The sequence below is a fragment of the Lygodium microphyllum genome, chromosome 26, assembly GCF_053477565.2.
Source record: "Lygodium microphyllum isolate KBCC chromosome 26, Lygodium_microphyllum_v1.1.10, whole genome shotgun sequence".
NCBI lineage: Eukaryota > Viridiplantae > Streptophyta > Polypodiopsida > Schizaeales > Lygodiaceae > Lygodium > Lygodium microphyllum.
The window spans coordinates 29,249,617-29,267,382 of NC_141160.1; positions in this window are offsets into that span (position 1 = coordinate 29,249,617).

The window sequence follows — 17,766 nt, forward strand, 5'->3', positions numbered from 1 at the left end:
CTTGGGTGGAATATTGAGGATTTCAAAGCCTTTTGATCAGTAGTTGAAAGAGGATTCAAAACTTTGTCAAACATAAACCTAAGTCTAGTAACCATACTAAAGTCCTTATTCATCAATGTAATTCGATGTGCATGAGCAGCTACAATGTATGCATTGTGTTCAAAAAATCAATTCAAAAATCCTCCGTTGGCTCTTGTAAGTAAAGTAGGCAAGGCAATTGCCATTTCTTATTGAGGCCCTCCACAAAAGCAATTGAAGACAACCTGTCAGATATCTCCTTGACCAATCTGAAAAAAGGAGCTTTAGGAATGAGATGGCCAGTGGTCTTTTGAGCTTTCTTGATCTCTCCAAAACATCTCTTCATGTAGAACCATCTAGATTTTCTCTTTCTCTTCAAAGGGGCTTCTTGGGCAGGATTAAGAAGAAGGGAACTTGAAGGTTTAACCTCACCAGCTGACTTGGAGTTCTCTGGGATTCACCTTCACCTCCAACACTAGCACGGGTAACATGGCAAACAATATCTTCATGTGTCTCCTCAACTATTTTCTCTTCACCTTCCGCTAAAGGTTTCTTCAGGCAAACCTTCCTTGCAATTTGCTTAGTCCTAGCCATCATTTGTGTAGGCTAAGGGTCAAGAGTACCTAGGGTAGATTTGACAATACGGCGTGATCAGATGAGGCTCCTGATGTAGAGCTAACATTATCGTGTCGTATTAGAAAAAATGCTAATACAACACGATAAGATGAGGCTCCTAATGCAAAACTAACACTATCGCATCATATCAAAAAAAATGCTAATACGATGCAATATAGGGACCTAGAAGAACTCCATTGTGCATCAATCACATCATATGTGTGCTTGTTGAGTGGTATTACAATTGTGTGCTTGCTACTCTATTATGTGCACATGGTGATATCTTATTACTTTGTCACTTGCGAGACATTGCATCTTTTATTAAAGGTATGGAACATAGGATTTTCGAGTAGTAAGGTGAAGCCAAGGGCTAAAGCCATGGCTTTTGCATGTAGCCCCCACCTTTGCCTACTTGAATGCTCTTAAGAGGAAATAGAATAGAGAAACTATGACCATGATAGAAGATGAGGATGGCAAAATATATTTTGATGATGAAGGTATCTTTGATGTCTTTAAAAAGTATATGTGTACTATAGTCAATCTCCCCTTTGTAGTTTTGGATGAATGGAAATGTGGAACTGATGCCTTCCTAGAGCATGTGGATGCTTTTGTCAATTATATGATACTCTAGCCCTATTGAGGCCTTTACCACTAATGATATGCTCCTCACTATGAAGTCCATGCACAAAGGTCAAGCTCCCCATTCAGATGGCTTCCTTGGTGGAATTCTTCTTAACTATTTGGGATGTTTGCTCACAAGACCTATGTGATATGGTCAATCAATTTGGGGTATCAGGCTCTATGACCAAGTTTGCCAATCAAGGCCTATGTGATACGCTCAATTAGTTTGGGGTATCAAGCTCTACGACCAAGTTTGCAGATCAAGGTATCATCAAGCAACTCATACCTAAGGTAATTGAATGATAGAGACCAGGCCACTACTGGCCTCTCATTATGCTGAACATACCCTACAAGGTAACCCTAGATAATTGAATCAAGTTTTTTTTCTTGGGTAGCATGTTCACAAGCATCGATATGGATTTATTCACAGAAGGCACATCCATGACACCATCCTTAATATTCTCTTAAATGTTCACAAGCATCGATATGGATTTATTCACATGGATATGGAGAAGGCTTATGATGGAGAATGAAGCCCACAGTCGTGATACCACTCAACTGCAATGCACAAGCCAAGAATGCCAATTTAGCTCGTGAATGTTATGGGTTTCAATCTAGCCACTTTCAAGCCACTAAGTCTCAATCTAGCAGTCTATCCATACCTCTGAAAGGATCCGATACAATGCGAGTGGTTGTGCTGGAGGATTCTGCGAGGCTAATATTCGTGTCGTATCGTTGAAATGTCGGTTTCTTTATGGTGTGATGAAGGGCCTCCGAGGAGGCGGCGGTTTGGGAGAATACCTCGCATTGTATAGGCTCTATCATGTCAAACATGCGACATGAACAACGGATGGAATCAGTAGGAGTGTCGAACGTATGGCAGGAAAGACAGAAAGTGTGAAACGGGCTTCACACGAAATGGGAGGCCCTAATATATACGCGGGAGTTTTCGGACACATGTCATTTTGCTATTCGTTCTCCAATTAGGGTTTCCCAATGGTTTGAGACTATTCCACATGGCCCATATAATGAATCAAGGTCTCACTTCACGCTCTTTTTGCAATTTTCTACCGTCGTTGCGACCTCTCGCCCAACCTCTTCATCCTCATTGTTGCCACATTTTCGCGCTCCTCCCCACAGTTGTGATCTTCATGTCAACGTGCCATCCACACATCCGTCCCCATGCCCAGTCTCCATCAACATGTCCCCATGCCCCGTCTCCATCAACATGTTGTCCTATCTGACACTCTAACGCTGCTCTAACACTCATCGTCTTCTCCCATCGTCCCCGTTGCCATTTCCACTTCTCGTTTACGTCATCTTCTTGCCGTCACCATCTTCTCCTGTCACCTCTCCTTGTCCACCTGATCTTCTCCATCAACAGTGATGTCCTACGACATGCCCATGCTACTTTGTGTTCAACATGTGCAGTAGCTTCTGATACGACGCGATAGCATGCACTTTGTCTTTTCACATGGGATAATCGCATCGTGTCAAGGTTTGTCTAATACAACACAATAAGAATATATTCCAAGTCCTGTCAATCTCCCTTTGTGTTGTATCAACCTTGAAGTACCATTATATCAGCTTGAAGTAAGGATCGACACGAATAGTATTTATGGGCCTCTTGTAGGAACTTCTTTCGCTCTGTATTTTTGCTAATTCAAAATGCCAAGTGAGAACCCACCCATGTCACCCTCCATAGTTGGGAAAGGTAAAAAAAGGCTTAAATCCACATTGTACGGGGAATCAGTTGCCTTAGAAGTTTCAACTGCATCTCATGTGTTAGTGACAAGTGTTAGGAGTACAAAGAAGGCTTCAAAAAAGGGAAAATCTCCTAGACCTCACTCAAATTACAAAGGTCAGAGCCTCAGAAAAGCTTTTGGATTTCCTTATTGAAAACAATATTGACTTATCCGTCTTTGCAACAGCTAGGGAGATTTTCAATCCAGAGTGGGATTTTGATCAGGTTGTGAACTACTCAAAGGACTTTTGCAAGGAAGACTTTGCAGAGTTTGAAAAGTTGGCATATCCTATTGTTCAGTTGGATTCTGAGGATTATATTCACACTCCTATTGGGAGGTTAGCCACACTAAGAAGTCTTCCTTCACCAAGAAATGTGGTTATCATTCTCTTGATAGATTCTATGCATCTGAGTTATGCTCTTTACACCCAAAAAAATGCAAGCTTATGCTTAAGTCTGCTGCATTTATTATATTTGCTCTTGTGAAGTACCCCATCAAATCTAATGAAAAGCTTAAGGAAACCTCAAATTTGTCAAGCTGATGTCTTCTTAAAGAGTTAGCAAATGATGTGGATGTTGAGGAGCAAGTAGACCCATAGATGGAAGCATCAATTGCAAAAGACCTAGACATTGCTCAATTTAAAGCAGAGACAGTAATTGAAGAGAGCAATGCAGAGGTTGATGAAGTATCTAATGCCCCTTCCAACCTCATTGTTCCATCCTTGCCAACTTTCCCAATTAAAGACAAAGAGTACATATTATTGCTTGATCTACAAATCCTTTTCAATTTGAGGGAGGATTATTGCTTGGTAGTTATTGCAAAGGCATCTGCAATATGTAGAAGGCATAGTGGATGTTGAGAATGAATCCAAGGACTTACTAAAATTAGATACTCAAGTGTCAGATGATAAGTTTATAGATGCATCTGATGCATTTTCCCTATGTTTAAGCAAGGTAAGAGATGCTGAGAGAGAGTTACAGGCTGCTAACAATGAGTTTGACCAATTTCAAGAGAAGCTTGGAATCTCCAATTTTGGAAGGGAGGAGTCAAAATATGTTAAGGAACTCAAGGATATCAAGGAGACATCAATTAGTTTATGGAATCCAAGTAAACTTGAGAGTGATAAAATCAAACGGTAATGCTTTCTTCTGTTTTTGTGCAACCACATACATATTTTCATTTTTTTCATTCTGACTTCTGGTTTTATAGTTGGAGATTGCAGATGAGGATAATCTCTTGGGAAGAGGCAAAGGATCAAGAATCGGTGGTAGTTTCCTAAAGGATGTTGTACTTGGGCATTATATATCAAGGATTGATCCCAATGTTCTATTGGTTTTGCATAGCACTTTCTTGAAGGAGACCTCATGGCCGATTGTCTATGTCAAAGCACTTACAAGGCTCCTTGGGTACTCAGGTTTGTAGTACAATGTGCACAAAGTCATGTTCCTAGAAAAGATAGCAGCCATCCGAATATTTGGTTATGGTCTCGACTTCTCTGCCTCCACGGCTAAATACTTCCTAGCATTCTAATCTTATGCTTTAGCAGCAAATAAAACAAATATCAAGTCCATATAGTTGGATACAAGAGGAGAAAGTTTTTGCATTATAGAGGAAAAATGCCTCAAGAGGATGAGGATATAAAGGCTCTTGAAAGCTAGTCATGTATAAAATATTTTGAAAATAGTATGGATATTCTAGATTCCATCACAATTTGCTGTGTTCTTCAGTCTTTGAAGTTGTCTTTGAAAAAACCAATTGAATAACTCCTCAATAGTTTCTCCATACCTTGGCTACTGAAAGATAACCCTGTGTATCTCAACTTTCTCAGGCTGTATATACATTTTGTCCTCGTGGAACACAACATCATGGCTGCAGATAACTTTCCGCGCCTGTGGATCCCAAAGGCAATATCCCATCTCACCTGCATCTCCATAGCCAAGAAAAATGCATTTCACACTTTTAGGATCCATCTTATTGCGTTTATCCTTAGGCACATGGCAAAAGGCCTCACATCCAAAGACACGCAAATGAGCATATGAGGAAGGCTTTCGTGTCAATACCTCCTCTGCAACCTGGAAGTCAATACCACTGCAAGGTGACCTGTTTGAGATGCATGGTAGTAGAGAATGCCTCAGCCCAAAAATGATGTGGTAAGCCTATTTGGCTAAGCATATTGTGGACCCTCTCCTGGATAGTCCTATTCATACGCTCAATCATACCATTCTGGGAACCTAGTGGTGTAAGGGGCAACCAACTGACGCTTAATACCCCACTCATCACAAAACTGCTCAAAAGCACATGAGACATACTTACCCCCATTATCTGTCCTTAGGCATTTTAGCGTGCCCAAACTGGTTCTCGACTAAAGCAAGCCAACGCTGAAATACTGCCAAGACATCAAACTTCTGCTTTATGGGATAAGCCCAAACCTTACATGAAAGGTCATCAATAAATGTAACGAAATACTTCACACCCCCTAGTGAGTCACAAGGCCATCCACAAACATCAGAATGCGCAAGAGCCAATGGCTCACCTATGCGTGATATACCAAACTTCTTATGCAAATTCCTAGTCTGTCTGCCATATAAACAATGATCACACGCGAGTAGTCAAAAGGCGGAATATACTGCAAAGCACAAAGCATTTTCATGCCTTTAAGAGGCATATGCCCCAAACGAGCATGCCAAAGAGATACATGTGGGATAGAGCCCACTGCCAAAACATAATGAAGAGTAGAACCAGATACAACCAAGGGGTAGAGGTTGCCAAACTTGGCACCTCTTGCAAGAACAAGCCTGCCACGAGTTATCTTCCATATAGAATCACCAAAGCATATATGATAACATGCATCATCAAGCTGCCCCCAGTAGACATAAGGCTTTTAGTCAGTGAGGGTACATGACGTATATTATGCAAAATAAAAGTGCTATTGGAGGGAAACTATAGAGTGACATCACCAATGCCAACAATAGCAAGAGACCAATCATCACCTAAGCGCACAGTACCAGATACATTGCAATAGGTATGAAACCACTCACGGTAGGGGGTCACAGGAAAAGACGCACCGAATCCAAGAGCTAACACTGTGCATGAATAGATTGAGCCTCGATCAACTGAGAGGCATCACATGAAGAGGCTGCTAACATGTAGTCACCATCGGACTTCTCAAGCTGCATGACATTTATCTCCTCAATCTTTACGCTAGACTTTGCAAGTATAATGCTACGATCATTGGATTTCTCCCGTACTTTTTCTTTCCCTTTTTCTTTGCACTTGTCATCGTGCATCTTATGGCACTACAGCCGTATATGTCATGCTTTCCCACAATAATGGCATGTAAGATCAAACTTACATCCACGAGACTTCTTGTGTCCACCACATGACTTAGATTGAGACTTCTGAGAGTCCTTTCCATTACGATCATTATCTTTCTTGCCACTTCTACCACCTCTAACGAATAAAGCATGTGAACTACGAAAAGTGTCATTGTTTTTCTTGTTAATTTCTTCAGTCAAAAGAGCACTCTCTACATCTTGCAATTTCAGCCCATCAAGTTTCTTGGCACAGATTGCAGTGCGAAATACATCCCAAGACTCAGGTACAATACCAAGCAAAAACAAAGGATGCAGATTATCCTAAAACTCAATACCATGTTGAAGCAGATTCTCCATGATAGAATGAAACTGGCTAGAGTGAGCAGACAATGGGATCCCCTCCATGCGGAGATCCATCAACTGTTTAAGCCAATACATCTGTGAAGCAGGGCTCTACTTTACATAAAGTTCCTGAATCTTTTTCCATAGATTCCATACACTCCGATCTTCATCTTCAACACCATTATTATGGACCTCTTCAAAGAGTAATACAATGATAATGAACTTGCATAGTACATCTAAATCAGCCCACTCATCATCATCCATATTCTCGAGTTTAATACCTTTGTTTCTTAGTGGCTTAATCTACAATTTATGTATTAAAACCTACCATATTTGAGATTTCTAGTAGCCATAGTTGGTGCCATCCAACTTGGCAATGTTAAACAAAGTTGTATCTTTGATATGACCAACCATAATGAGTCAAACAGAGGCAGACTATGCAAAAAATAGATTGTTGTATTTAGTAGTAAACAAGCCAAAATCACTGCCAAAACAAGCTAAACATAAGAGAAACTGCTGGGATGACCATCTGTCCACCAAACAGTACCAAAAGTACATCAAAAGGACATGATTAAGCTCAATAAATACATCACAGTCCACATAAAACAGCTTGCTGTAATAAATGACAACAATGAGTAAATGAGAGCAAACGGTGAGCTAATAGAGATCCAATGACAACAATGATTGCCAAGTCCAATCTTGCATCAAGTGAACATAATAAAGACACTGTGACAGTCAATGAACATGAGCTAAAAACCCAAATGTGTCAAGAGAGTCCGCCAGTACAACCAATACATCCCCTGAGTAATAAGCAAGATATACACACCACTAGCAAGACCTGACAAAGGTCAGTGTATGCTCAATGAAGGCGGATCAAATCAACTCATAAGCATCCAAGAGCAAACATGGAAGCATCTACCCAACAAATATCATAGTCAAGGACGTGTAAGAAATCCCAATCTCAAATCTCAAGTAATAACTCAAATGCATAACCCGCAAGCTTTGGCTAAATCCAAGACCATAAGCATAAAGCTCCCACTGGCACAAAAGTTGATGGCAAATGAGAAACCAAGCTCAGAGATAACATGTAAATGCATAAGACATCTCATAGCCAAGACCGTACATCATGAGAGCACTAGGAGCATGTAAGCAATCAAGCATCTAATAGCATCTAAGTACATCATATACGAACCCAAGTCAATCTCTGACAAGCCAAGAAACATCCAAAAGAGGTTCCAAAGTATCCAAGTACAAGCCCAAGTGAAACTCCAAGTGAAAGAAGCTCAAACAATGTAAGTAGCATGCATCACTGTGTAACGTGTCCACTAGAATCATCTAGGACACGTCTTAGCAGTCCATCGGGAAGAATGTCTAGAAAAACTCCGCCCGGCACTCCCATGGAATGATACGGGTTTTGCAATCTAGGTCTTCCCGCGTCTGCCACGTAGCGGAAGTATCCTGGCCGTTTCCCACTTAGGATCGACCGGAATTAAGGTTTTCCTGTTTGCTCATTAGCTAACAGCAGCTAGCGTCAGACCCGAGCGAACTACTTTACGCAGAAACGCCAGGTCCGAAGCGGATTCACGCTGCACTTGGTTCAAGGAGAATGGGAAACGAGAGGAATGCAAGGCTCAACCTCTCTGCCATAAGGCATAGTCCCATTCCGTTCCCCTAAAACAGCGTAAATCGGGTAAGACGTAACTCTAGATTATCGCTCTCATTATTCGCTTTGATAATGATGATCATCCCGCTGTTCTCGAGATTTTTGAGAAAAGTTCCCGGCTAACCGGGACCACCCATCCGTGGGACGGACCCATGGTCCATCCTCCGCACTTTCCTCGGTTTGTTTTAGTTATATGATTATCTAACACATTAATTTGACATATAACAATCAGCTTCTTTAATTAACCCTGTTAGGCACTGGTTCCTTCACGTAATTTTATCACGTGACATAGAAAAACAATATCAAACAACTTCTTTATTATCATTTCATCATTTTATCTTTGAAATACAAGGAGTTCCGCCCGTAGGCTTGTCCATAATCCGCCCGAAGGCTATCCAGTAATCCGCCAGGGATCACTATTCCAAGCTTCTGCCCGTAGACTAGTATGCGGGCCTCGAGATCCAATCTCGAGTCACGTTAGCCTCTTGTGCAGGACCCGGAAGGCGAGGGATTTACGGCCAGAGCCCCCCCTGGCACCCAAGCGTCCTCCTGCTCCAAGTAGAGCTCAACGGAAAGACCTCTCGCGGCGGGTTCGGTCCACGTTCCCGGCGCGGTCAACAACCCCCTTGGTTAGGGTCAGGCAGGCAGTCGGGGGTAACTGAAGCTGCCTCTCCCTTCAGGCCTTCAACCTGAAGCATTTAGATATCTTTTCATCCTTTAGTTCCTTGAGCAAACAATGCAAACAGTGATTTCTAAACTATTACAAGCACAATCAACTCCAGTGGTAGTTTAATTTGGCCAACTATTAAGAAGGGGATCCTTCTCTCCGAATGCACCCAGCATTCGGTCTGGGATCAATTGCGACTTGGCAAGATCCCCAAGGGTTTGTTTGTTCACCCTTTTGTCCTTGGGTTAGGGTCATACCCTGCTAACCCAACTTAACCAATACCTTAGGTTTTATTAATAGTAAATCCTGGCGACCATGTCGCTCTAATTTATTGATTGATCATTTGCTTCCAAGCAAATACCTAACTTCCCTTTACTTGGCAATTTTTTCCCAAGAAAGGTGATGTGGCAGGATGATTACTCATCCTCTTGCAAGTTAAACTTGTGCAAGAACCTGCCAACCTCATTCCAAGGAATGGCAAAACTTTCTTGTGATCAAACCACAAGGCTATGCGACGTTGCAACTTGTTGCACAAGTGTCGCCTCCATTCCAAGAGATCATTTCACCCATTGAATGGTGTTTTCTGGTCAAAGAATTATGATTAGACTCGAAGTAGGGTTTAGGGTGTCTTCTTACTCACCCCAATCCTAATTGCACTAGACCGACAACGTTCGGTCCTAGGGATTCCAACTCAATCCAAGTTCTAGCACTGGGTCGAATGATCCTTAGGGTAGAAACCCTAGATCATTATTTGCGTGCGCGTCCCATTAGCTCAACTTTCCGGGAAGGTGGGTAAGACCTTTGGGTTTGAGGACTTCGACTTGGCGTCCAAGTACGATACTTGGCTACATCTCTAACGTGCCAAGCCCTAGCTAGTACTTGAGGTTTTTATTGAATCGGCTAGTTATGCCTATACGAAACCCTAACAGTCATGATACCACAAATGACTTGGGTAAATTGACCTACTTGTCTTATGACAAGGACAATTCTTTCCTAGAGACGTTAACTTGATCTAAAGGAGAAAACTAGTTGCAACATGTCACAATTCACGTAAGCACGCGATTCATTGCTTCTATGTACCACTAAATTCCCAATAACCCTAACTTTTCTTGTTAAAATCAAATCGCATGATAAATTCCAGAATAAGTTCTATTGAACCTACTAGGTCTTACGTTCAAGGATCATGCCCGCAATTCTTTTTCTAAGCTTTTAAGATTTCATGCTTTTAATGAACCATGCAGCCTTTCCCTAAATACACTCTTGATGAATGAAATTCTTGCGTGTGACGAATGTGCAACATGCAATCCTTTCCTAACTACAATATAGTTAAATGAAATTCATGCCAATTGAAGCTAGAGTTAACCTATTTCATGCAAGCTCAAAGAATCATTTCCATGCTTTGCTATTTCCTACGGGTGTTAACAACTTTCCCTAATGAATCATTACAATGAAGATTTGCCTAAAAATGGGACATGCGTTTAATTTTTCCATGTCTAGTCAAAGGTGCACTTAATAATTTCGACCTTATAATGATAGGCAATAGGTTTCTAGGCTTATCACTTTAAAATGCATGACAGGGCAACATACTATCAAGGACGTTAAATGGATAGACAATTTCTTTATACGAAAAATACCAATGATCAATTTCATGTCATGAACTAATTCTAATAACTGCTCAAATAGTCGATTTAATTCCAGTTGCATTTAACTTGACTAGGTGATTTTGAGCAAGCATAGGGGCTTCCTAATCCATGAAGTTATCGTGACTAATGCAATATTTTTGCGTGGAATCAAAATTAGTAAAAACCTAGACTTGTGGGCTCGGGTAGATATCCACATGAATATTAGGAGAAAAACCTCTCGTAGGCGCGACTTGCGACTTCTTGGGGACCATCATGGGCGTAGTTATGGAATTTCGAGTTGCCTTTGCCCTTACGATGAATTTGCTCGCCTTGGTATCCAGCCTTGAGATCTTGCCCTTCTCCCTCGTATGCAAGAGATACCTTCATAGAACTGCGGATCTTTTAGTAGGCTGGGCTTGTGAGACTTGGGCTTGAGGGATTTGGAGCTTTGCGAGGGGGTTTGCGGAAAGCCTCTTACGAATGGTGCTTGCGGGAATGGAGGATTTATGAGCTTCTTTAGAAAAAAAAACCCCGGTGTGGCTAGGAATGGACTTATGGATGGCTTGTGGGAATGGGGTCTAAGGAAGCCCCCTTAGAAACTTTCTAAAAGAAGCTTCTAGGAGCTTCTGACTACGGACAGCAGCCACGTGAAAGAGGGAGAGGGTAATAAGGAAACGACGTGGAAGATTAGGATGATGTTTATGGCAGCTCGGCTGTCAGCGTTGTAGGCGGCGGCGTCCCTTAGTCCGGCAGCGATTGGCTTCCACGACAGCGGCGTCTCTAGCACGACACCTTCCGAGTCTCTCTGCTCCACGCAACACGGCAGCACGACGTCATCTTCCCAGTCCCCCCTCCTTCGCGGCAGCCTCCTCATGGCCCTTCCGCGGCAGCCTCCTCACGGCCCCTCCGCGGCCTCTCAGCTTCTCCCACCACCCCCCTTCTCACCCCTTAGAGGGGGGTATTTATAGGAAGGGGGGTAAGGTCTCCCTCCCCCACGTGGTGCCTGCATGGATCCTCTTCCTCCACCTCTCCTATTTCCCAACATAGCCCCCATCCTCTTCCCTCAGCCACGCTTCGGCTGGGGGAAAGAGGAAAAAAAAAATTTGAAATAAATCTAATATTATCCTCTTAACCTCCCCCCCCCAAGAGGAGGTTCATACGAGGATATGCAGGTTTCTTTAAACCATTAGTCATCGTTTCTGCCACTATCGTATACAATCGCACTGTCCGTTAACATAATGCTAGCATTATCATTTGCCCGAGACTTCACACGGCCTCATAACATTTTCAACGGGAATATTACATTCTCTCCCCCTTGGAGGAATCGAGATGTCCTCATCTCGAGATAAACTGGGTTATTGATGGTTGAGAGTGCTTTCATCGATCGAAGTGGCATCCTCCTCAGGATAGTCTTTCCACTGGACGAGGCATTCTCTCAAGGTTCTGGATCGCAGTTGTTTCTCTCTAATATCTAAGATCCTATCAGGCCGTAGCTCAAGGACTCCTTGACTAAGTATTATAACTTGTTGGTCATCAAGTAAATGGTTAGGATTAGGTATATACTTCTTCAGTAGGCTGATATGGAATGCATTATGAACCCTTAGGTTCTCAGGGAGTTGCAGTCTATACGCATTAGGTCTTAAGCACTTGAGGATCTTGTATGGTCCACAATACCTTGGACTTAGCTTCCTGCAAGCTTCTAAGCTAGGGAACTCTTCTTTGTGCGTATGCGAATGAAGACCATGTCTCCTTTCTCGAAGATTGAAGCTTAAAATCTACATATGCCTTTTGTCTATCCTTGGTGGCTTGGATGTCCTGTCTTATTAACTTTATTTGGTCATCCATCTCTTCCAACATCTACCTTGAAGGTTAAACCCTCAAGGTTGGATCTGAGAAGTTTAGGGAACTTCAACAGTCATGACCATACAATGCGTGGAAAGGGGTCATCTGAATACCTTGTTGGTAAGAAGTATTGTAGGCAAATTCAACTGAAGGCAAGTATTGAATCCACCTTTTTGGCTCACGACAGCAGTGTGCCCTAAGCATGTCCTTGATGACTTGATTTATTTGCTCCGTTTGGTCATCAGTTTGGGGATGGTAAGCTATATTAAAACAGAGTTGAGTCCCAATAGCTCCAAAGATAGCTCTCCAGAAGTGTGATGTGAAGAGAGAATCATGATTACTAATGATTCTTCTGGGTAACCCATGTAGCTTGAATATTTCCTTGATAAACAACCTTGCAATGTCTGAGGCTTTATAGTTTGTCTTTACCAGAATAAGGTATGCAACCTTAGTCAACATGTCAACCACAACCATGATGGAGTGGTATCCTCTCTGAACTTGGGGTAGGTCAATCAACAAAGTCCATACTGATGAATTCCCTTTCTATTTGGGGAATGTCGAGTGGTTGCAACTTCCCTGGCATTTTGACATGTTTGTCTTTGATACGTTAACAAGACAAACACTCAGCAAAATATTTGAGAATGTCACCATTAAGCCTCTCCCAATGGTAGCTTTTCCTAATTGCAATGAGAGTCTTGGCATAGCCAGGATGTCCTGAGAAAGGGGAATCATGAGCTTCCCACAATATCTTCTACTTAAGTGACTGGCTTGCTCGTATACATACTCTCGTCCTATAGTAGACAAGTCCACTACTGACAGAGAATTCATGATACTTAGCCTCTAGCTTTTGTTCCTGGTCCTTGATAGAGACTTCCCTTAGCATCCTTTGATAGGCTAGATCATGGCATCCTTCCTCTCTAGCTAGCTCAAGTATTAGGTCGTTTGGCATGGACACCTCTGTAGCTAGAGATCTAGCTATTGATGGATTTTGCAAGATTAGTGAATTAAGGAATGCCTTGCGATTGAGTGCATCAACAACTACATTCTCCTTTCCAGTTCGGTACTTGATCTCAAAATCATACTCCTCCAATACTTCAATCCACCGCGGTTGCCTCATGTTGAGCTTGTTCTGGGTAAAAATCCATTTGAGACTCTTATGATCGGTTACTAGAGTAAACTTGTTACCCAACACGTAGTGTCTCCAAAGCTTTAGAGCATGGATGACAGCTAATAATTCCAGATCATGCGTGGCATAATTCTTTTCATGACTCTTCAATTTCCTTGAAGAATATGCTACTGGATGACCTTCCTGCATAAGTACACAACCCAAGGCAAGAATGCTGGCATCAGTTACTACCTCGAACTCCTTATTGAGGTCAGGAAGTTTTAGAATAGGCGCTGATACCAAACATTGCTTCAATTGGTCGAAGCTATTTTGTTCGGGAATTGACCATGTAATAGAAGTCTGCTTCTTTAGTAAGTCGGTAAGAGGTGCTGCAATCAAAGCATAGTTTTTTTATAAAGACCCTATACCATCCTGTCAAGCCAAGAAAGCTACGTATTTCTTTGACGAATACTGGTATTGGCCATTCAAGCACATCTCTGACTTTGGCTAGGTCTACTGATATTCCTTCTGATGATACTATGAATCCTAGATATTCAACTTGATGCTTGAAGAATGCACACTTCTTCATTTTTGCATACAGCTTATGAGACCTCATTGTCTCAAGGACAATCCGAAGTTGAGGTTCATGATCTTCTTCCTGTTTAGAATAAACTAAAGTGTCATCGAAGAAGACGAGTACGAAGTCATCAAGATATGGCCTAAAAGATATCATGCATTAACCTATTGAAGGTGGCAGGCGCATTCGTGAACTCGAATGACATAACTAGGAACTCAAAGTATCCATATCTTGTGTTGAAGGTCGTCTTTGGGGTATCTTCTTCCTTGACTCTTATCTGATAGTAACCAGACCTAAGATAATCTTGGAGAAGTTCTTAGCACCTTGAAGGTGATCAAGAAGCTCATCTATTCTAGGAATAGGATACTTGTTCTTGACTGTTGATTGATTCAACCCACGGTAATCAATACATAGTCGAAGTGTCCCATCTTTCTTTTTCTGGAATAGTACTGGAGCTTCCCAAGGTGAACTGCTAGGCCGGATGTAACCCTGATCTAACAGTTGCTTGAGTTGTTCCTTCAACTCAATTGCTTCCGATATAGACATTCTATATGGTCTCTTCGCAATTGGCGCAGCTCCTATTACTGGCTTGATCTCATGATCTACTTCTCTTTGAAGTGGGAGTTTTGTTAACTCTTCAGAAACTACGTCCCCGTATTCCTTTAGCCAAGTGACCAAATCACTTTACTTCTTTATCAATATTCATAGTCAAGACAATCGTTGATTAAAAAAAAGTTTTATTCCATTCATATCAGCATAGCCCTTTCGTGGTACAATTATTTCTTGGGCCGATGGAACAAGTTGATACATTAATTCGAAGAGAATAAGATATTATTGCATTCAGCTACAGGAACTGAGTAGTAGTACGGATTGGGGTCATCGATTTTCAGGAATCGATAGTTCATTGGAAGATTAGGGTATCTTTTCCTTTGATATCCATTCTTCACATGACGTCCCAAAACCTTGATTCGGTCGACAGGGATTCTTTGAATCACTTCTCCGTACACATACTTATTCTGGTTAACCCTTCAACCCCCGACCTGTAGGGACGCGTTCGCGTGAGCCTCAACAAAGACGAACAGCTTCACGATCTTCAAATCCTCCATCCACTTGATTCTCTTCAAGTTAATTTGAAGGTACGCAAGTTGATGGGCAGCTATGTAATAGATCCCTGAAACACCCATCCATCTCCGTTCCATGTATACAAGCGATGGATTGTAAATGCGATCTAGGATGTTCATCATTGTCGATAATTCGTGGAATGCATCGCGGTCATAAACATGACTCGGAACACTAAAAACCTGTTCCATGCTTCATAATTCTGCAAGATAGCATTGAAAGTAAGGAAATGTTTGGGACAATAACATTTGCTTTACTTCTTCTTATTAAAATTTCTCTAAAAAAAAGTCCTTTGTTGGTTCGCTCTGATACCAACTGTAACGTGTCCACTAGAATCATCTAGGACACGTCTTAGCAGTCCATCGGGAAGAATGTCTAGAAAAACTCCGCCCGGCACTCCCATGGAATGATACGGGTTTTGCAATCTAGGTCTTCCCGCGTTTGCCACGTCGCGGAAGTATCCTGGCCGTTTCCCACTTAGGATCGACCGAAATTAAGGTTTTCCTATTTGGTCATTAGCTAACAGCAGCTAGCGTCAGACCCGAGCGAACTACTTTACGCAGAAACACCAGGTCCGAAGCGGATTCACGCTGCACTTGGTTCAAGGAGAATGGGAAACGAGAGGGATGCATGGCTCAACCTCTCTGCCATAAGGCATAGTCCCATTCCGTTCCCCTAAAACAGCGTAAATCGAATAAGACGTAACTCTAGATTACCGCTCTCATTATTTGCTTTGATAATGATAATCATCCCGCTGTTCTCGAGATTTTTTAGAAAAGTTCCCGGCTAACCAGGACCACCCATCCGTGGGACGGACCCATGGTCCATCCTCCGCACTTTCCTCGGTTTGTTTTAGTTATGTAATTATCTAACACATTAATTTGACATATAACAATCAGCTTCTTTAATTAACCCTGTTAGGCATTGGTTCCTTCACGTAATTTTATCACGTGACATAGAAAAACAATATCAAACAACTTCTTTATTATCATTTCATCATTTTATCTTTGAAATACAAGGAGTTCCGCCCGTAGGCTTGTCCATAATCCGCTCGAAGGCTATCCAGTAATCCGCCAGGGATCACTATTCCAAGCTTCTGCCCGTAGACTAGTATGCGGGCCTCGAGATCCAATCTCGAGTCACGTTAGCCTCTTGTGCAGGACCCGAAAGACGAGGGATTTACGGCCAGAGCCCCCCCTGGCACCCAAGCGTCCTCCTGCTCCAAGTAGAGCTCAACGGAAAGACCTCTCGCGGCGGGTTCGGTCCACGTTCCCGGCGCGGTCAACAACCCCCTTGGTTAGGGTCAGGCAGGCAGTCGGGGGTAACTGAAGCTGCCTCTCCCTTCAGGCCTTCAACCTGAAGCATTTAGATGTCTTTTCATCCTTTAGTTCCTTGAGCAAACAATGCAAACAGTGATTTCTAAACTATTACAAGCACAATCAACTCCAGTGGTAGTTTAATTTGGCCAACTGTTAAGGAGGGGATCCTTCTCTCCGAATGCACCCAGCACTCGATCTGGGATCAATTGCGACTTGGCAAGATCCCCAAGGGTTTGTTTGTTCACCCTTTTGTCCTTGGGTTAGGGTCATATCCTGCTAACCCAACTTAACCAATACCTTAGGTTTTATTAATAGTAAATCCTGGCGACCATGTCGCTCTAATTTATTGATTGATCATTTGCTTCCAAGAAAATACCTAACTTCCCTTTACTTGGCAATTTTTCCCTAAGAAAGGTGATGTGGCAGGATGATTACTCATCCTCTTGCAAGTTAAACTTGTGCAAGAACCTGCCAACCTCATTCCAAGGAATGGCAAAACTTTCTTGTGATCAAACCACAAGGCTATGCGACGTTGCAACTTGTTGCACAAGTGTCGCCTCCATTCCAAGAGATCATTTCACCCATTGAATGGTGTTTTCTGGTCAAAGAATTATGATTAGACTCGAAGTAGGATTTAGGGTGTCTTCTTACTCACCCCAATCCTAATTGCACTAGACCGACAACGTTCGGTCCTAGGGATTCCAACTCAATCCAAGTTCTAGCACTGGGTCGAATGATCCTTAGGGTAGAAACCCTAGATCATTATTTGCGTGCGCGTCCCATTAGCTCAACTTTCCGGGAAGGTGGGTAAGACCTTTGGGTTTGAGGACTTCGACTTGGCGTCCAAGTACGATACTTGGCTACATCTCTAACGTGCCAAGCCCTAGCTAGTACTTGAGGTTTTTATTGAATCGGCTAGTTATGCCTATACGAAACCCTAACAGTCATGATACCACAAATGACTTGGGTAAATTGACCTACTTGTCTTATGACAAGGACAATTCTTTCCTAGAGACGTTAACTTGATCTAAAGGAGAAAACTAGTTGCAACATGTCACAATTCACGTAAGCACGCGATTCATTGCTTCTATGTACCACTAAATTCCCAATAACCCTAACTTTTCTTGTTAAAATCAAATCGCATGATAAATTCCAGAATAAGTTCTATTGAACCTACTAGGTCTTACGTTCAAGGAT